Consider the following 22,012-nt stretch of genomic DNA (forward strand, 5'->3'; position numbering starts at 1 on the left):
TGTATTAGACAATGTTCTACATGCTCTAAGTGTATTGTTCTATTTACCCCTCACAATTTCATGAGATAGGAACTATTTTTCTTCCAATTTCATTTTATTAAAAAAAATTTTATTTATTTATTTATTTTTGGCTGTGTTGGGTCTTCGTTGCTGTACGCGGGCTTTCTCTAGTTGTGGTGAGCGGGGGCTACTCTTCGTTGCCGTGCGCGGGCTTCTCATTGCGGTGGCTTCTCTTGTTGCGGAGCACGGGCTCTAGGCACGCGGGCTTCAGTAGTTGTGACACTCGGGCTCAGTAGCTGTGACTCGCGGGCTCTAGAGCACAGGCTCAGTAGTTGTGGTGCACAGGCTTAGTTGCTCTGTGGCACGCGGGATCTTCCTGGAGCAGGGCTCGAACCCATGTCCCCTGCATTGGCAGGCGGATTCTTAAGCACTGCACCACCAGGGAAGTCCTCTTCCAATTTTAAAGATGAGGAAACTGAGGCAGAGAGAGGTTAAGTGATAAATCTCAGAGTCAGAGCTGGAAGGTATCAGAAGTGGGATTTGAATCCAGGCAGCCTGGCTCCAGAGTCTGGGTTCATAACCACTACAGTATAGGGATTGATTTGAACCAGGCGTGGGATAAGACTTCAGTGAAAAAGTCAGTTCCAGTGGAGCTTGTATGAAAATAACCCTCCTCCAAAAACATTGAGAAAAGCCGGACATAAATACATGCAACAACTGTTTATAAGAATCGGAATGCACCAGCACATATAGAATTTGTGGGAATACGATGCTAGGGGGAGGGGAAGGGGATCTTTAAATTGATCCCAGCCTTTTCTCTAAAGACTTTGGTTAATTCATGGTGCAGAGGAACAGAAGGTGAGCAGAAACTCGCCGTCTTACTGGGCTGAGGATTCAGAGGTCGGACTTCGGGGCTTCCAAAGTGGTTAGAAGTTGAGAGGCATATTGTAGAAAGGAGGGAACCTCAGAGACGTGAACCCAAATCTGACGGCTTCTCTTCGTTTCACTCCTACTCTAGTCCAAGCCACCAGCGTTTTACAAAGACAATGACCACAGCCTCCTATGCGGTCTTCACGATTCCATCTTTCCTCCTTTTCAGTTTTTCTCAGCATAGCGGCCAGAGAAGTCTCTTTAAAAACATGAATCTTATTATAGCCTTCTAATCACCTCCCAGTATTCTTAGCCTAGAATCCAGAGTCCTTACTGCGTGAACCACAAAGCACTGGATAATCTGACCACTGACTCATTGGCTCCCATCACCCTTTCCTTGACCACTGGCTGCAGCCACTTTTGCCTCCTTGCTGTTTCTCAATATACCAACTCCTCTCTTCCTTCACGAAACCATGTGTTTGCCCTTCTTTTTCCTCCCAACACTGTTCCCTCAGATTTTCCATGCAGCTTCTTGATGGTCTGTGCTCAAATGTCACCTAATCAGAGAGGCCCCCTCTGGACAATTCCACAAAAGGACCCTCCACCCTCACTCTATCCTTTACCTTTATTATTTTTTTCATAGCACTTATTCCTATCTGTAATTATTCCACTAATTTTTTATGGTTGTGTAAAACAAATCGCCACGAACAGTGCCTTAAAACAGCACACACTGATTATCTCACAGTTTCTTTACGTCAGGAGTCTGAGTCTTTTGCTTAGGGTCTCAAAGGGCTGCTATCGAAGTGTTAGTTGGGCTGCTTTCTCATCTGGGGGCTTGACTGGGTAAGGATCCACTTCTAAGCTCACTAAGGTTATTGGAATAATGAATTTCCTTGTAGTCATAGGAATGAGAGCCCTGGCTTCTTGGTCAGTGTCAGCTGGAGGCCGCTCAGCTCCTAGGGGCTGCCTGCAGTTCACTAACACGGCTGCTTTCTTCTTCACGCCAGCCGGGAGGGTCTTCAGAGCGAGTCAGCTAGCAAGACCGTAAGGCCATAGAAATAACATTCCACCACTATTGCCATCTTTTATTGGTTGGAAACAAGTCACAAGTCCCATTCATACTAAAGGGGAGGGAATTACACAAAACTGTGAATACCGGGAGGAGGCAGGAATCATGGAAGGGGTAACTTAGAGTCTGTCCATCACAATTATATTCTGTATTTATTCATTTACATTTATTTTATGTCTCCTTCACTAGATTGGCGCCTCCAAGACTACAGGACTTAATGTCTCTTGTTTGTGACTGTATCCCCAGTACCTGGAACCATTACTGTCACATAGTAGATGCTCGAAATATATTTCTTGAATGAATAAATGAAACAAATATATATATATATAAAAATACACACACACACACACACACACACACACACACACACATATATATAATCAACCAGCTTTCTTGAAAAATGCAGTTTTCTAAGAATCCTGGCTTTCAGTCAGGTAAGAGCTCTCATTAGAAGGGGTCAGAATCAGCAGACCTCATAAGCGTGTTCCATTTTCGAATGTATCCACTCCAAGACACCAGAGAAAAAGTGTCCGTGTTTAACCTGGTCGGGTTTTGGAGACCTGATTAGTAGAGAAGAAGGTGTGTATATGAAGCTTTGGCCTCGGTTGGGATAAGTCAACCCCGAAGTCATCCGAAAGCTCAGCATGGGGGCTGGCTTTGGAGTCAGAATGGCCCTTTCTCACTGTGACCTTTGTGATTAATACACCAGATTCATAAATACACATATGCATTATCCACACATCCATTTTTATATCAATAGAAAATGCTTTCCAGATGTGTGTTTGAGGTGCTAGGCTTTGTGCTGCTGACTTTTTATTTTCTGTTAGGTCTCAGCCCGGCCCAGCACACAGTCTATTGTTTTTATATCAAAAAGACGGGTCATACCTGCTTAATAAGCCAGAGGAATTCGCTGCAACCTGGGGGAACCATAGGAATGTGGTTTTCAGATCCGATTAGAGAGATGCGGCCAGGTCCCCAGGGTTCTCAGGTTCAGCTGCCTCAGCCTACAATGTCATGCATTGTCTTCCAGGCCTTGTGCTAAATGATTCAGGTTTCCGTAGCCCCTCTTCCACAGCCTGTGTGCACAGCTCCAGAGCACACCCGAAGGGGAGTTAACCACTGAGCTTTCGGTTAGCTTTCTGTTTTTCTACTGTGGCTGCAAATGCTCTTTGTGGTTGGCCTTTGCAGGGGTTTAGAGAAGAGAAGAGAAGTCCAAATCCTTCCCAAGTTTGAGGAGTCTTTGCTCTTTGACTTGTGGGTGGCAGGGAGCTCTGGAGCAGACTCTTTAGAGTCAGAATCCTGTCCTGGCCATTTACTAGCTGTGTGACCTTGGGCAAGCCCCTTGACCTCTCTGAGCCTCCAGTGGTTCATCTGTATCCTGTAGATCTTAACACTTCATATCTCTTGGCTTAAATTTTTTTTTTTTTTTTTTAATTTGGCCACGTCGTGGAACTTGTGGGATCTTAGTTCCCTGACCAGGGATTGAACCTGGGCGCCAGCAGTGAGAGTGCTGAGTCCTAACCACTGGACCACCAGGGAATTGCCTCTTGGCTTATTTTGAAGGTGAAATGAGATGATGCATGGAAAGCTCTTAGCACAGAGTCTGGTACATAGCAAACCCCTAATAAATAAGAGCTAATATTATTACTACTACTATTATTATAATTTACCTTAAACCTGGACCCGCACTGATTTCCCTATGGGGGTTCATTGGTTTAGAAGTGAGTGTGAACAAAACGCATTCTGGAAGTGCTCCCTTAAAATTTCTCTTGAAACGTCCCTGTTCAGAGCCCTGGAAACAAATACCGCGTCCTAATATTCTGGAGCCACATTAGTGACTTTGAACTCTAGGTAAGTTTATTTATTTTTTTCTTGTCTCTTTGGAAGGGCCCTGCTGATTTTGGGCATCTCCAGATCAGAGGTGTAAACTGAAATTCTGGGCTCTGGAGCCAGAGCTGGCTGAAGTTTTCCCTTTGATGTGTGCCTTTCTCCTTGAGCTGGGTGGACCCCAGCTGGACACATACTAGGCACTCAATTAACATGTGTTGAGTGAGTGGCTGGAGGAGAGGGGGGCTTAGCCAATAGTCTTCCTAGAGGATGTAATAGTATGATAAGAATAAGGACACTAATACGGGTCATTTTCGGGGCGCTTAGGTATTCTCTGCCAGGCAACAGCCTGGGTGCTATGCATAGATTTTTCATTTACTCCTCAGGAATATTCTGTGAGGGAGATACTATGATGCCCTCTTAAGAGATAAGAACATTGAGATTTAGCCTGAGATCCCGTTAAAGGACTCAGCCTGGATTTGAGCCCAGGAGATCTGATTAAAGAGCTCTTGGGGACTTCCCTGGTGGCTCAGTGGTTAAGATTCCGAGCTTCTAGTGCAGAGGGTGTCAGTTCGATCCCTGGTCAGGGAATTAAGATTCTACATGCCGTGCAGCGTGGCCAAAAAAAAAAAACAACAAAACCTCTTGCGTCTGTGTGCCAGGTCATAGGTCACCTGACCTAGCCATCCAAACGTTAGAGCTTTGACTTGGCCTCATTTTGAAGTGCCCAGGTAGCTACTCTGCTCCCTTTCAGTCTGGAGTGATCCAGGTGGAAGCATGAACGGGGAACAGCAATGTTTCAATCCCCTCTTTTTTATAGAAAGGGAATAGATTACATAGACCATAGTCTTAAGGAATTCCACAAAACCTTTAAAAAGGATGAGACAGATTTTCATTGTTGAACAATTGTATACGTTACATATCTAAGTTTCTATATGCAAAGAGAAAAAAATTCTGTAAGAGACATAAACGCCTATTTAAGAGTTGGTTAAATTTTATGTGTATAATTTTAGCTTAAAAATTATACTTATTTTTAAAATTTAATTTATAGTGTACTGCAAAAAACAAAAAAAAAACAAAACCAAAAAAGTAAATCAGAACGTATAAAAGGATGTACAGTGAAGACGGCTTCCTTCTCTTTGTCCAGAGATACCCAGGTCACCCAAGGAGCAAGAAAAGCTTTCAATTTCTTGTGTGTCTTTTTTTTTTTTTTTTTTTTTTTTTTGGCGGTACGCGGTGCTCGCACTGTTGTGGCCCCTCCCGTTGCGGAGCACAGGCTCCGGACGCGCAGGCTCAGTGGCCATGGCTCACGGGCCCAGCCGCTCCGCGGCATGTGGGATCCTCCCAGACCAGGGCACGAACCCGTGTCCCCTGCATCGGCAGGCGGACCCTCAGCCACTGCGCCACCAGGGAAGCCCTCTTGTGTGTCTTTTGTGTGTCTTTTTAGAAAGAGTTAATTATCAGAGGCTTCAAGTAAGAGGAAGAGAATTTTCCTTTTAATGCATATCTGTTTTGTATCCATTGTTGGAGTTTTTGACAACAAGCTTGGTAGAAAGAAAATTAAAGTTAATAAAATAAGAATCATTCTGCCGCGGGGACCGGTTCAATCCACGGTCGGTGAACTAAGATCCCGCAAGCCCAAGACAGGCTGCACAGCCAAAAAAAAAAAAAGAAAAGAAAAAAACCCAAACAAACAAACATAATCACTGAAGGACACAAATGCTCTCCTTTCAGCCATACGCTGTGTCCCAGCTTCAGAAGCAGGTGCTAAGAAACTGTCCTCTAGCTGGGACAGCTAGCTGTGTTCTCTGGTTCTCCAGGAGCTACAACAGTTGATCCTTCAACTCCAACAGAGGAGAAGATCACGGGGAGTTCTTTGATCTCTGGTCCCGTCACCTTGGTCTGTCTCCATGGCAGCCACCCTGCCTCTGGTGGTGGAGAATGTGCCCCATTGTTCCACCATCCCCACCTTCATTCCACTTTAATTACCGGTGCTTGTTCCATCCCAGGCTTCATTTGCATTTGATGAGCCAGGAGGACATGCGTGTGGATAAAGTGACTCACTTTCCTCCTCGCTGTCCTCCATTCCTTTTTTTACCTTCCCTCTTGGGCTACAAGATGGCTCCATTGCTCTCATGGGCCTGGGTTCACATCTCTGTTATCTTTGTGAGTGGGTCCTATGAACCCTGTATGGGAGTCACTTTGCACCATAGAACCTCAGTTGGCTCACCTGTACAATGGAGATAAAAGTGGGACCCACTTCTTAGAGCTGAAAAGTAAATAGCTTCAAAGCCCAGTGGCTGGCACATAGTAAGTGATTAATAAAGGTGACGTGTCCTTATTAAGCAAGACACCTAGGGACCTGGTTGACTTGGTTATTGGAGAGTTGGTTATTGGAGTTGACCTCTCAGTAGTGATTGAATTTTATTGTCAGTCTTTATCTATGCATGTATGTACGTATGTATGTATCTAGTGATCTATCAATCTATCTTCTGTGTCCTGGCTGGATGACCTTTCTCTGTGACATGCAACCCAACGGCTGTCTGCCTCCACTGACCCCATCCTTTCCTGCTTTTTCTCACCCCCAAGCCTTTGCATGTGTTGTTCCCACTGCCTTGAGTGTCCATTCCTGTCCCCTCATCCCTGGTTAACTCTGCTGAGATGTTAACTTTCTCCAGGGTTCTTACTTCATCAAAAAGTCCACCCTAGCAGCTCCCGTATCTTAGTATTTATCACATTGTATCGCAATTGTCCATTTCTTTACCTTTCATCCCCTCCCTCAGCCTGTGAGCACCTGGAGAGCTGGACCTTTGTTCTGTCCAGTGTTAGTTCCCCAGTAGAGTATATTATCTAGAAAGTTCTCAGTAGATATATGGATACATTCATATAACACATATTTTTTGAGCAGCTACTGTGTGTCAGGCATTACAGTCATGAGCAAAACAAGAATCCTTACCCTCAGAGAGCTTATGTTCTTTTTTTTTCTTTCTTTTAAAAAATTATTCATTTATTTATCTATTTATTTTTTACAGTAGGTCCTTGTTGGTTATCTATTTTAAATACAGCAGTGTGTACATGTCAATCCCAAACTCCCACTCTATCCCTCTCCCTAATGCTTCCCCCCTGGTAAACATAAGTTCATGGAGAGCTTATGTACTAATGTGGGGGGATGAATGGGCTCTAGAACACCTGCCCATCAGCAGCATGGAACTTCTTGTTGTGGCCCAGGCATACCTGGTGTTTGCATCTCTGTACATCTGTACGTGCTGTTCCCATGGCTTCTAGCACCCATTCTCCTGTGTCTACTTAACCCCGACACCAAGGCTGGGGTATAAGTCACTGTGGTAGGTCCCTGTGTCTGTGATCCCCTTGAACTTTGAAAATTCCATCAAAATAGGGTCTTGGGTGTGTGGGCACCATCTGGAACGTGGGCCCCCAGGGAACCAGGGGACTGTCTCTCACTTGCCCCCTGCACCTCCAGGACCCAGGTCCCCGCTTGGCAGTGAGAAGGTCTTTAGCAAACATACGCTAAAGAAAGAGAGAAATCACGTTCTCACTCTCTCTGCTTCTGGCCGAGGAAGGATTTTGTTTCCAAGGGCCCTTTTGCACAATTCTGATCTCATCCACTGCTTGATTATTTTAACTTTCAGAGACTTCTGGGTGAGGCCTGGCCAGGGGCTCTGGGATTATCCAGAAACATATTTCTATAGAAGTGCCAAGTGACCTGGTGGGACTTGCAGGGTCCAACGATGCTAAATAACATGTACTTCGTTTATTAACAACATTGATTTTCTGTTAAAAGTGGCATTCCTTTCCCACATAGAGAGTTGAAGTTTAAATGAAGTTTTGTCAAAAAACAAACATTTATGCCATAGATGCACAACTGGAAATTTTAGGGGGGGCGGTAAGGGGGATTGATCCAAGGCTTAAGGGGAGGTGGGGATGGGTATCGAACAGGGAGACAGAATAGAAAGAGAAAAATCTGGGCAGGCTGCCTTCCTCCCTGGGCAGGGCTTGGAAAGATCCTGTCTGTGGCCACTCTATTTTGCACGATTGCATCTGGTGAGGTCCCAGCTGGCTCTTCTGCAAAGCGACTATGTTTCTGAAAGGGGGCATTCTGCCTAGAATCCAGGGCTCCTAACTCCTACTCCAGTGCTCTTTACCCCATATGGTCTGTCAACCAAAGGGCATGAGCAAAAACCCAAGGGCATGCTCTCAACCCAAGAGCAAAAAAGATATTTCTCTTTTTTTGCATCAAAGATGGTGGTGGAAAAAAAGAATTAATTTTCTGAGAGCCACAGATAAGCTTACTGGACTCCTCTTGTGTGCTGTATAAAATGTAAGTCTAGTGCAGGGCTAGCAAACTCAAATATCTTCTAGGGCTGGGCAGGTAGCACAAATGAATGATGCTGATCAAAGATGTATTAGATGGGAAACTCCCTGGCTGTCCAGTGGTTAGGACTCCACGCTTCCACTGCAGGGGGCCAGGGTTCGATCCCTGGTTGGGGAACTAAGATCCTGCATGCTGTATGGTGCGGCCAAAAAAAAAAAAAGATGCATTAGATGGGATCCTGGCAGGAAACAGATGATACACTCCCACTGGGCCATCTGATGGAAGGTTCCTCAAGGGACTGTTTACAGATGTTTGTGAAGGATGAAGGGAACTAAGGAGGTAGAAGAAAACCAAGAGGAATAGTGAAATACCCTGAGACTAGTAACACGTGGGAGCACTTACCTCCCCTAGGCTGAAAGAGAAGTTACTGCAGAGGGTGATTCTGTGGAGAGGCCCTGGACCAGACCCCTGACCTCGGTAGAGGGACTCAGCCCACCTGCTATGACTCTTTGACCCCACAGGGAGGGAGCTGGGGAATATATACCCCAGGTTCACTCACACCCATAGTCTCCTCTCCATTTCGCTTGTTGGCCAAGTCCAACTTGAAGCCAAAGAAGGGACCCATACAGATCTGTAAGGATACATCTCCAGGGGCAGAGAGTAGGGTGGGGAAGGGTGGTGAGTGGCTCTGGAGGGACAAATGGAAGATCTTTAAGATGGTACATGGGATGGTATATAGGACAGTTTCATTTCCACAAAGAAATAGATACCTCATTCCCTGTAAAACATGGCCTTCTTTGTTTACCGTAATTTCTCCCATTCCTTAAAATGGTAATAACAACAATGTCAACAATAACAAGATAGCAGGGAATTCCCTGGCAGTCCAGTGGCCTGGGTTCGATCCCTGGTGGGAGAACTAAGATCCCAGAAGTCATGTGGTGCGGCCAAACTAAAACCCAAAAAACAATAGCAAGATAGCCTCCACAGACCAACCCTTAGAGAGTTGCTGTGAGGATTAAATGAATTAATTCATATAATGAGCTTAGAATATTCCAAGTAAGTGTTAAGTTTTTGTTTTGTTATTACACCATCTTGATCCTTTGTTTCTCTACTTTTGAAAGAGAAGTGGGTGTAAGACCTATCTTCCTGTCCCATTAATTCTTCTCTAAGTAAAACAACACTGAGAGGTCAGTGGTAAAGAGCAACAGACTCTGAGACACAGTGTGAGGATACACTAGGGAGTGGTGTGGCCTGTGGCAAAATGCAGCGTCCTGTCTCAAGGGACCACCCGCCACTCAGCTCTAGCCAAGGTAACCTTGTAGGAATATAGGCTGAGTGTTGCCAGAACTTTCAAGTTTTCAAGAAAAGCTGAAAAACTGCAATTTTTATGTGAAAGCTTCTGATTTTTCAATGTTGGCAGATGATTCAATATTTTGAAAATATATCGTCTGAGCCAACGCTCTGCGAGCCAAATAAAACAGGTCTGGGGCCTGGATCCAGCTCACATGTAGCCAGTTGTGATCTTTGGTTAAGTGTATGCCTGTGGACCAGAGGAGGCTGTTGGCTTTTCCAGGGAGAAAAAGAGCATATGACCTTGGCTCCTGGCAGAAGCTTCTTTAGCGAGGTCTGAGCTGAAAGACCAGAGATAAAATTAACGCATGCTTGACCTAAAACATAAGAACTGGAAGGATGCATAGGAAGGGGATGACATTTAGCGGACAGTGAGGGCAGGGTGGGCTTTCTCATTAAAGGGACACATGGGCTGTATTTTACCGGAAGCCTGTACAGTTCTGTACATTCATGAGCCCAAGGTAGCCAGACTCCTGGTTTCATCTGGAAGACTCCATGAAGTGATTTTCATTCTGTTCAGTTTTTTTTTTTTAATGTTATTTTTGGGGGCAAGGAGTGATAAAACCTGACTCCCTGACATTATATAAATCGAGGAATTAACATCAGCAGGCATCCCGTGATTCTTCTTAGGAGAAACCAGGCTGCAGGCAAGGCTACCCGATGCTTCAGGGCTGTCCAACTTAATACACCTCTGGAGTGGGTTCAAGCTCTCCTCCTGCTTCCTTCCCTTAAAAAAATAAAAATGCCGATTTGAATTCCCCATCTTTGGAGAGAGATGGGAGCACACAATCGTGTATAGAAACCCTCTCCCTGCGCACACATCTGTTATACACATTGCCACAGTGTCCTCTGCTTGTTCAACAATGAACAAAATTATTTCCTCTCATTACTTCCCATGTTGCTTCAAAACCGCACTCGGAAAAATAAAACCACTGAAGGGGGCTTGGCCAATCAAACGTCCTTGCAGGCCCAACTTTCTGAATTTAGGGGCTGGGGTGTGGCGGGTAAGGGGAAGGCGCAGGGGTGCAGGAGGTGGGAGGTGCGGGGACGGAGGTTGGCTGTGGGCGAGGGAACAGAGCCGTAGTTGTGATGGATTGCTATTACTTCGTGTGTGTCTTTGTGTGTGTGTGTGTGTGTCCATGCATATGTCTGTACAAATGTCTGTGTGACGGTCTGGGTGTCTGTCTGATTATCTGTTCGTATCAATTTATGTGCCGTGTGTCAATTTATTTTATTATTTAATTTAATTTAATTTTGTTATTGTTTTCCAGCTTTATTGAGATATTATTGACATGTAACCCATGTTAGTTTAAGGTATATGACGTGATGATTTGATGAACGGCTATATTGTGAAATGATTACCACACTAAGGTTAGTTAGCACCTCCATCCCCTCACATAATTACCGTTTTTTTCAGTGTATGGTGATAACACTTAAGATCTACTTTCTTTTTTTTTTTTTTGTGGTACGCGGGCCTCTCACTGTTGCGGCCTCTCCCGTTGCGGAGCACAGGCTCCAGACGCGCAGGCTCAGCAGCCATGGCTCACGGGCCCAGCTGCTCCACGGCATGTGGGATCTTCCCGGACTGGGGCACGAACCCGTGTCCCCTGCATCGGCAGGTGGACTCTCAACCACTGCGCCACCAAGGAAACCCAAGATCTACTTTCTTAAACAACTTTCAAGTATATAATACAGTATTGTTAACTATAGTCACCATGCTGTACATTAGATCCTCAGGAAAGATCCACTCATTCCTTTACATGAGCTGTATCCCTCTGAGGAATAAGGTCATTTTGTGAATGAAGAAATGGAGGCCCCAAATGGCTAAGATGTTTGTCCAAGGTCACACAGCTAGTAAGCAATAAACATGGGATGCAAACACAGATCCCTCTGGCTTCAAGGACAATGCTTGTCACCACTACAGTTTCGCTGTGGTAGGCACACAGGTACTAAGGAGATGTGGAGGGGGCTGGCTATGAGTAGGAGAGGTAGGTAGGTGAGGTAGGGTTGGCTGAAAATAAGGACTCTGGCCTTGGGAGAGGTCCTATTAGAACTCCTGAGTGTTCAGAGTGACAGAAAGATACTCAAGTGCCAGTGAAAGAAGACCAAGAGGAAGGGGTATAGAGGCTGCCTGGGTATTTCCTTAGAACATTGGAGATTTTTCTCTTTGCCTCCCAGAATACATCACGGCACACACCATCTTTTTTATTTTCTTTTGGCTGTGCCGTGTGGCCCCGACCAGGGATCAAACCCATGCCCCCTGTAGTGGAAACATGGAGTCTTAACCAGTGGACCACCAGGGAAGTCTCGGCACATGCCATCCTGTTGTATTTTTGTAGATTTGAGGATTATGGAGCTGGGAGTAGCGTGTGGAGACTTGGGCTGGCAGGAAGCCTCAATAAACTCTGATATCATTTTGTCTGTCTCTCCAGGGAAAAAACCAGAGTGTTCACTTAGGCAGACAGATCTGTATTTCCTGTGAAGCACCAGGAATTAGGCACCAATTTCTTGCTTAGGTCTGAAAGGTGAGGAAAGGGCAGCCTGCCCCTTAGGCAGTGCTTGAAAGTACTTGAGGTAGTGAGCCTCCTGTCCCTGGAGGCAGGCAAGCAGAGGCTGCACTGTTCCATGGAAAGGTGTCTTCTGTTGGGTAAGACGTTCAACGAAATAATCTTTGAAGTTCTTTTGAATGCCAAATTCCAAGTTTCTGAGACATTAAGGAGTTGGTTATATTCAGGGCAAAGCAACTGAGATATGTGAGTATCTACCACTTCTGCTGAGGCTTAACCACCCAAGAATCGTTTGGCAAGATTTTTTTTTAACCCTTGAATTTCAGTAATCCCATTTTTGGTCTTAACTCAGGCACAAAAGTCAGCATATTCAATCGATGAGGTATTTGATTTGCAGAGACAGTAAAATGGAGTGGTTCTGAGCTGGAGTTAAAATCCTGCTGTACCATTCACTAGCTAAGTGACCTTGAGCAAGTGACTAAACCTCTCTGAATCTCTGTTTTCCCATCTGTAAAATGGGGCCAGTAATAGAACCCACCCCATAGTGTTGACATGATGGTTGAATGAGATACTTACTCCGTGTAAAGCCTTATCATAGTGCTTGATACAGGGTAAGCACTTCATACATATTAGCTATTATTATTATTTATTCAATAGATATTAATTGAGGACCAATTAGCTGTCAAACCTAGGGAATCATCAGCAATATGTAGAAAGAAAAAATCTTCTGAAAACCCTTATCTTCCTACTCTAAGGGGCATCAATATGGACAGGAAATTCAAGGCAACACACACATCCCTCCTCTTAATTTTCAAAGTCTTCCCACGAGGTCACATTTGGATGAAATCCAAGGCTTGGGTGATGCTTGGGCCTTGATTTTTTTTTTTTAAACATCTTTATTGGAGTATAATTGCTTTACAATGCTGTGTTAGTTTCTGCCGTACAACAAAGGGAATCAGCCATATGCATACGTATATCCTGGGCCTTGATTTTTATCAGAATCGGCTTTTTCCACCTACACTGCACTCACTATTGATGTAGAATATAGCGTTATTTATTACTTGTTGAATACTCACAGTCTGTTCAACTCTTTACAAGAGATAAAGAAGATAAGTCCTGGGCTCCAAGGGGGTTTGCAATTTAAGTTACTCACACTCAAAAGTGCACCAGCTGAGAAGGAGTTTGGATGCCCTCGGCACCTCAACTCTGAAGTCATTTATTCCTCCCATAAAGAAGATGATTAAGTGAGAGGGTGAGCTTGGATCTTTGCAGAGATTTTCTATATAGAAAAAACAATAACAGCAGATGCTATTAAAAATTAATTAAAAAACCCCCAACTCTTTCTAAACTCAAAACCATGGAAGAGTAAGTCATCACAAACCATGAAACAGAGGTGGTTTTGATTTCCTGTCCGCCTTTATAAGTCTCCAACTTTAAAACTTTACCATCTAGACTATTTACCATATGGGGGTGGGTAAGGAAGGACGATGGCTTTTTAAAGGTGTAGAAAGAAATACAAAAGGATGCCACTTTGCCTGGAAGTTTGGCACATTTATGAACATTCTCTCTGTTCTAGCAAAATATGCCAAGATCCCATTAAACCCTGGTTCTCTCACTGTGGTCCTTGCTCAGTGAAATCATGAAGTTACGTCCATAAAATAACATGAGTTCATCACTATTCTGTTTCAAAAAAGGAGGCAGATTCCCACGGACCTAATGAAAGAAGTATCTGGATGTTTGGTAGCGATGTAGTGAACTTGTTCTCACGTTGGTCAGTTCTTTCCAAAGTGGCAGGGAAATTGGACGGATATGAAAGAACGCAACTCCTAAAACCCTTGGAATCTCTGGAGTGGTGATGGTCTAACTTGTATCCAGTGAGATAACTAGGAAGCTTCAGAATGGGGGCTGGTCAACAGAAAGACCAAGACGTAATAAGAGGATTGGAACTTTCAGCTCTCCACCCTCTGAACTTCTGGGGAGGGAAGAGGGGCTGGAGGTTGAGCTAGTCACCAACGGCCAGTGATTGCATGCTTTTGTAGCACGTCTCTGTAAAGACCCAGTGAGCAGGGTTTGGAGAACTTCTGGGCTGTCGAGCACATGGAGTGCTGGGAGGGTGGCACCCCCAGAGGGGGCATGGAAACTTCTTGAACCCCTACCGCCACCCCAAACCCTGTCCACGCAATGCTACCATTTGGCTGTTCCTGAGTTGTGTCTTTATGACAAACCAGTAAACATACGTAAACTGTTTCCCTGAGTTCTCTGAGCCATGCTAACAAACTGTTAAACCTGGGGGAGGGAGGTTGTAGGAGCTCCTGATTTCCAACCAAGTCGGACAGACCTGTGGGTACCTTGGGGACCCCAATACTCGTGACTGAAGTGAAGGCCGTCTTGGGGACTGAGCTCTTAAACCTATGGAATTTGACGCTAACTCTGGGTAGTTAATGTCAGAATTGAAATGAACTGTAGGACACCAGGCTGGTGTCTGGAGATTTGGAGAATTGGTTGGTGTGTGGAAAAAACTCACACATTTGGTGCCAGAAGTGTTATGGTAAAAACAGTTCACCAACGCTTGACGTTCTTAGATTTTATTTCTCGTTTTATCTACTCTGGTGGGTGTCTCACCTCTATCCTTAGCCCCTCTGATCTCATCACTCTGTCCGACAGCCAGAACGGACTTAAAATATGCAGGTCTAATCCTGTCACTTCTTACTGAAAGCCCCCAGTCATTCTATATTGCCCTTATAATAAAGCACAGACCCCCTGTGGAATCCCTGATTTCAACCTCCTACCAACTCATCTTTTATAACTCTCTTTCTTGCTTGTTTTCCTCCATCCTGTTTGGATTCCTTTAAATACCATGAATATGCTTTGCTCTCTCCTGTAGCTCCATCTTTGAAATGATGGACTCTTCACCTGGAACACTCTATGTCAGCCCTGTTCCTTTCTTCATAGTGAACTTCTGATCACCTTTTATGTCTCCTCTTAATAAAGCATCCCTTCAGCAGGATCTTAACTGACAGCTCACATTAGCTTACATCAGGGGTCACCAAACTATGACCCATGGGGCAATTTTGGCCCCCTATCTGCTTTTGTAAATAAAGTTTTATTGGAACACAACTATGTCCATCCATTTACATGTTTCCTATGGCTGTTTTCATGCTATAACGGCAGAGTTCCAGCAGAGTTCAGTTCCAGCAGAGTTCAGTAGTTGAGACAGAGACCATAGGGCACTCAAAGCTGAAAAAATTTACTCTCTGATGCTTTGAATTTTCTTTTTTTCTTTTTCTTTTTTTGGCCATGCTGTGTGGCAGGCAGGATCTTAGCTCCCACCCAGGGATCAAACCCGGGCCCCCTGCACTGGAAGCATGGAGTTCTAACCACTGGACCGCCAGGGAAGTCCCACTCTGAACCTTTGAAGACAAAGTTTGTCAACCCCTGGATTAGATGACCCAGTTTATATGCTCCAATAGCAACCTGTATTTTAGAAACCTTCATTATCCATGATTCTGTTTAATGTCTATCTTTCTTTAAGCTCCACAAGAACAGAGACTTGCATTTTTCTCTGCTATAACCTTGTCTGGCAAGCCGAGCCTGGTAATTGTATAATAAATGTTTATGGATCAATGAATTCATAAGCTATTGTAATTGCTAAGGAAGATATGGCTAGTTGGTTTTTTTTTTTTTGGGCCATGCTGTGCAGCTTGTTGGATCTTAGTTCCCTGACCAGGGATTGCATGGGCCTCAGCAATGAAAGCACCGAGTCTTATCTACTGGACTACCAGGGAACTCCCATGCCTGGTTGCTTTTACAATATCCTTTCTCTTCTATTTCCGGAGAAATAGACCAGCAGTTTTATGTAAATAGCAATGCACCAATCAAAAGCTATGTTTCAGTGCTTCCCTTGCAGCTAAATATGTTCATATCCTAACTTTTGACCCTTGATAGGCAAGTGGAAATGTTTGTGATGCCTCGGGAAGACTAAGAAAGTTAACTCAGCTGATAAGTGTGTCCATTTGTCCTCTCTTCTTCATTTCTGCACCTGCAATCTGTAATTTTTATGTAATGGCTGGAGTTCCAGCAGCTCCTTTAAACTATGAGGTAACTTGGAGTTGGAGGACGAAGATAGAAGAAACCTGCCTCTGCCTCCCTGAAAATTTGATGGAATTGCCATATTTCCCTGACTGCCCACTTTCAGGGATTATTTGATGAGAGAAAAAGTAAAATCTTAAATGTTTAAGCTGCCATAGTTGGGCATAAACACCTAGCTAATATAATTTGACATCTTATTGCCCTTGATTTCTCTCTCTTTCTCTCCCCCAAAATGGACCTCTCCTTTTGGTAAGAGCAATCTAAACATATCCTTCCTTTTGTGATAATTTTTCCAGACTTTCATCTTGATCTGACACTGCATCTGAGCTCTGATGCTGCAATGCACCTCTGTCCAAGAAACTGCTGGTGACTTATTTTCATTTCCTTAATCTAATTTAAGTCTTCAGTTTTGACACCTACCCTCTACCGTTTTTCTGGAACACTTAGAGTTTGGAGAAATGAGTGTTGATGATATTTTTAGGATGGGAACAAAATTTCCCTTTCCTTTGACCGTTATTTGTTCATTGATCTGAGAGAAACAATCAGCTTCTACTACGTGCCAGGCCTCGTGCCAAGCACGGCCCTCAAGGGGCTTATATTCTAATATCCTAAATGGACAGCAACCATTTCTTTTGCTTAAAAAAATTCTAATTGTTGACATATCACCTAGCAGTTATCAGTTTTCTACCTGTCTATCCATCTGTCTGCTAAGACACTGTATGTAGTAAAAGGGAGGTTTCAAAATAGAATTATATTTGTAACCAAAAACCATAAATGACATGATAATTTAGGCAGAGGTTGGCAAACCAGGTCGCATGAGCCAACTTCAACCCACAACCTGTTTTTTTTTTTTTGGCTGCGTTGGGTCTTCATTGCTGCGTGCGGGCTTTCTCTAGTTGCAGTGAGTGGGGGCTACTCTTCGCTGCGGTGCACGGGCTTCTCGTTGCAGTGGCTTCTGTTGTTGCGGAGCACGGGCTCTAGGCATGCAGGCTTCAGTCGTTGCAGCACTCGCGCTCAGTAGTTGCGGTGCGTGGGCTCAGTAGTTGTGGTGCACGGGCTTAGCTGCTCAGTGGCACGTGGGATCTTCCCGGACCAGGGATCGAACCCATGGCCCCTGCGTTGGCAGGCAGATTCTTAACCACTGCGCCACCAGGGAAGCCCCCCACCACTCAGTTTTGTAAGGCTCGAGAACTAAGAATGCTTTTTACCTTTTTCAAAGGTTGAAAGTTTTTTAAAAAAGCAAAAGGAGATTAATATTTTGCGACACATGAAATTTACATGAAATTCAAATTTCAGTGTCATTAATAAAGTTTTATTGGAATACAGTCACACCCATTCATTTATGTATTGTCCACGGCTGCTTTTGCACTGCAAGGGCAGAGTTGAATAGTTGTGACAGAGACCACAGGGCCCACAAAGCCTAAAATATTTACTGTCTGACCCTTTACAGGAAAATTTTGCTGGCCCCTAATTTAGTGGAATTTCTTTCTGCCAAACTAAGTGGGAAAATAATCATAGGGTTTGGCCAAGATACTAAGATGCCTTATGGTCCATTGTTGGGGCTTTCATAGTTATTAAGTTTTTCCCTCATCCTTTGATTTTTCCACCTCCAGCTTAAAACTTCCTAAGAAACAATTCAATGAGACCATCATTCCTAGAACCTTCACCTGGAAAAATTCAAGGGACCCTTAAGGTGAGATATAATTCTCTCCTTTGGGGAGGAGAAATGGCTGCAGGGAAAACTTGTAACTCAAGGGCATAACTGCTTTCCATCCTCCTTTCCGATAACTCGGGTAGCTCAAGCAAATCTTTGGTTACACCAAGGTTGATGAGTTCAACAAGAAAGGGAATATCTAATTGCTCGATTCTAGGAGTAGGACACAGAGGAAAGCCAGCCGCCCCTAGTCAGTCCAAATGCACACGCTCCTAGGGTGGCCTCAGAGGCTAAGTGTTGCAAGCACACTGGGTATTTGCAAAGTCAAAGTCCCCGATCAGAGCCTCGTTCCAAAGGAACTCGGTGTTTTTTCACTGTAACTGAAGTTGATTCGTTTTATATTTACCCTCTAAGGTCGGAGAAACCTGGATCCAACATCAATCCAGCTGCTTTTCCCCTAAGCATTTCTAATCCCCCATCCACGGTGTAAATGGCTCACGATTTCTTCGTCCTTTTCTCTTCCCAATTCTGTTCCTGTCATTGGGCCAACTCAGAGAAAACCTTCACTAAGCATATGAAACTCTTGATCATCGGATCTGTACCTAAGTGAAATCAGCCAATTTCTTTCCCTTTTAATTGTTGTCATTATTTTGGTAGCATGTGCACCAGTAGCATGTAGCCCCTAGCATTTTCTTTTTCTTTGAAGAATTTCGTTGCCGCAAATCTGCTAGAATAAAGGAATGGTCGGTACCCATCTCAACTAATTAATTTTCTTGGAACAATCAGTGTGTATGTCAAAGAAGGGAGAGAGCAGGGAAGGGGACACTTTAAGAGGGTGATTGAGTGAGATGCATTTTCATTGTCTTATTTATTAAAATGGGAGTTCTGATCCCAGGGTTAAAATAAATTCCACAGTATATGAATTCATTCTCTGTATAAAAATGAAAATGAACAGAAAAATATTGAGTAAAATGCGCCACTTCTTTAACCCCACCCCATACCTCCCTTAAGATAACGATGTCAACAGGTGGGTGTGTATCTTTAAGCTCCTGTTTCTCTGATGGATATTTTCTCTGTGGGTTACTTCTTATTTGGGGCCATGATAAACAACACTGCTATGGACATATCTGTAAATATACAAGTAGTTTTGCAGGATAGATTCCTAAGGGTGAAAATGCTGTGTCAAACAAATGTATATTTCACATTTTGATAGAGAACTGACAGTTTTCTTTCCAGCAAGACATTCCTAATTTAAACACCCAACAGGAGTGCATGGAAGTAACTGCTTTCCTGTATCTACGCCAGTAATGGATGTTATGCATTAAAAAAAATTTTACCCCTTAGGCAAAGAGGGATAGCTCATTATTTTTCTTAAAGTTAAGTTTATTGAAATATAATTAATATGCAATAAAATGTACCCTTTTTAGAATACATTTTGATGAATTTGACATGAATCCATCACTGGAGTCAAGAGATAGAACATTTCCATTGCCCCCAAATTTTCCCGTTTCCTTTCGTAATCAATTCCCTTCTCCCACCTCCAGCCCCTGGTAACCACTGATCTGTTTTCTGTCTGTTTAGATTTGATTTTTCCAGCAAGTCATATAAACGACAATTATATTACATAATTTTTGGTGTCTGGCTTCTTCTACTTAATAGAATGAATGCTTTTGAGATTCATCCACGTTTTGGAATGTGTCAGTGATTTGTTCCTTTTTATTGCTATGTAGTATTCCACTGTATGGACATACCACAGTTTAGTCATTCATCAGTTGATGGACATTTGGGTTGTTTCAGTAGTTTGGGCTACTGTAAATAATCATGTTATAAATATTCATTTTTAGGTGTGAACATGTTTTAATTTCTCTTGGGTAAATACGTAGGAATGGAATTTCTGGGTTATATTATTAGTGTGTGGTTAAATTTATAATAAGAGGCAAACTGTTTTTTTAAAGTGGCTACGCCAGGGCTTCCCTGGTGGCGCAGTGGTTGAGAGTCCGCCTGCCGATGCAGGGGAAACGGGTTCGTGCCCCGGTCCGGGAAGATCCCACGTGCCGCGGAGCAGCTGGGCCCGTGAGCCATGGCCGCTGAGCCTGCGCGTCCAGAGCCTGTGCTCCACAACGGGAGAGGCCACGGCAGTGAGAGGCCCGCGTACCGCAAAAAAAAAAAAAAAAAAAAATTAAAGCGGCTGTGCCATTTTGCATCCTCATTGTATTAGTTCGTTAGGGCTGCCATAATAAAGTACCACAGACTGGGTGGCTTAAACAACAGAAATTGATTGTTTCACAATTCTGGAGGCTAGAGGTCCAAGATCCAGGTATCAGCAGCGTTGGTTTCTGCTGAGGCCTCCTTTCTCCAAGGCTGGTAGGTGGCTGTTTTCTCCCTGTGACTTTACGTGATCTTCCCTTCGTGCATGTTTGTGTCCTAATCTCTTCTTATAAGGACACCAGTCACATTGGATGAGCACCCATCCTAATGACCTCATTTCAAATCGGTCACCTTTTTAAAGAACCTATCTCCAAATACACTCACATTCTGAGTTGCTGAGAGTTAGAACTTGAATATATGAATTTGAGGGGACACAACTCAGCTCATAACACCCATCAAGAAGGTATGAGGGGGACTTCCCTGGTGGCGCAGTGGTTGAGAATCCACCTGCCAGTGCAGGGAACACGGGTTTGAGCCCTGGTCCGGGAAGATCCCACACGCCGCGGAGCAACTAAGCCCACGCGCCACAACTACTGAGCCTGCGCTCTAGAGCCCGCGAGCCACAACTGCTGAGCCCATGTGCCACAACTACTGAAGCCTGTGCGCGTAGAGCCTGTGCTCTGCAACAAGAGAAGCCACTGTGATGAGAAGCCCGCGCATGGCAATGAAGACCCAAAGCAGCCAAAAATAAATAAATAAATTTATAAAAAAAAAGAAAAAGAAGGTGTGAGGGCTTCAGTCATCGCACTGCCTCACCAACACTTGGGATCATCAGTCTTTTAAATTTTTGTCATTCTGGTAGTCTGTAGAATGCATTGTTGTTTTCATGTGCCAATTTTCTTTTCTTTTTAAGCAAAGAAGAGCCCTGGTCTCTGTGGGTTAGCTCAGTCCTATTGCGAGTAGGTCAGGGTCATCGTGGTGACCAGCCAATGTGCCAGCCCTTCCAAAGGACTGTGTCATTGTTTAGAGTCCAAGAAAGTATGGATGGCTCTGTGCAAAACTCTGACTGCTCCTTGCAAAATGACCTTTGATGTCGTGAGGTCTTCACACATTTTGGAAGTCAGGAGGAATTGTGAAAACACTTGAGGTCAGATGCAGCCAGCACTCGGCAAGTGCTGATGGCTTCAACTTTCTCAAGATAACCCTACAAAGGGAGATGTGGCCAATGGGACATTCTAGAAAAATAGAATTAAATAAAATGAGGGAAAGATTTATGACGTGAATGAGCTGCTTTTTTGGGGGGACAGGGCAAGGGAACTCACCAACTTATTGGATTGATTATGATCAAGGTTGATTAACCTGGCACAAATGTCATTCAAGATAAAATTGGATGTTTTCCTGGGACACTGGGCTTCAACCAAGCAGAATGAATTGACAAGTGACATGCTTCTTAATAATTACCCTCCCAAGTGGTGGGGTATATAAGTACGGATATAGATACAATTCTTTCTATCTATCTATCTATCTATCTATCTATCTATCTATCTATCTATCATCTCTCTGTAAGTAGGTAGATATAAGTAGATATATTTATCTATAAATTGATAGATGGATATCTTTTGTAATGCAATCTACTCTTTTCTGTTTGCGTAATGTTTCCATTTCAGATTCAGTGCACAGTAATTTTCATCCACTTCTTCATCTTCCCATTTCCTTCTTTCACATCTGCCCCTGCACCCAAGCCCACAAAAGTGGCTCTGATAGATGTAGAGTGATATTACGATTGATTGGCCCACCCCTGATGGTGCGTCCGTGTTTGGTCGTGAGTGGGGAGGCTGAAAGGGGGCTGGGGAATAGAATGACTCGGCCTATAAGACAGCTCTTCCTTGATGAATAATCAGACACAAATGTCAATAACAATTAGATTGTCTGTAAGCTCCAGTCACTTAGGGCTCCCAGAGCCTGTCCACAGGACCTGGATTGAAACCCTCAGCCTTGTGAACTCCAAATCAGGTTTGGCATTGGGAATGAAAAGCCATCAGCAGTAATAGTATTACGAGGCTGTTGGATGAAGAAGTGCAAAGGGCTGGGAATCGTGCTCGGGCTCTTGCATGTCGCAGGGCAGAGAATGTCGGCGTGGAAGCAAGGAGATGAGAGGGACGGCA

The 22,012-nt window shown here is 44.0% G+C and overlaps 1 non-coding gene across 1 annotated transcript; it reads right to left on the bottom strand.

Moving 5' to 3' along the window:
* Positions 1-3,406: 3,406 nt before the first annotated feature.
* On the bottom strand, positions 3,407-3,478 carry TRNAE-CUC (transfer RNA glutamic acid (anticodon CUC)). Its single transcript has one exon. It is a non-coding gene; the product is annotated as a tRNA-Glu (tRNA).
* Positions 3,479-22,012: the final 18,534 nt, after the last annotated feature.

The sequence above is a fragment of the Phocoena phocoena genome, chromosome 13 (assembly GCF_963924675.1).
Source record: "Phocoena phocoena chromosome 13, mPhoPho1.1, whole genome shotgun sequence".
Taxonomy (NCBI): Eukaryota; Metazoa; Chordata; class Mammalia; order Artiodactyla; family Phocoenidae; genus Phocoena; species Phocoena phocoena.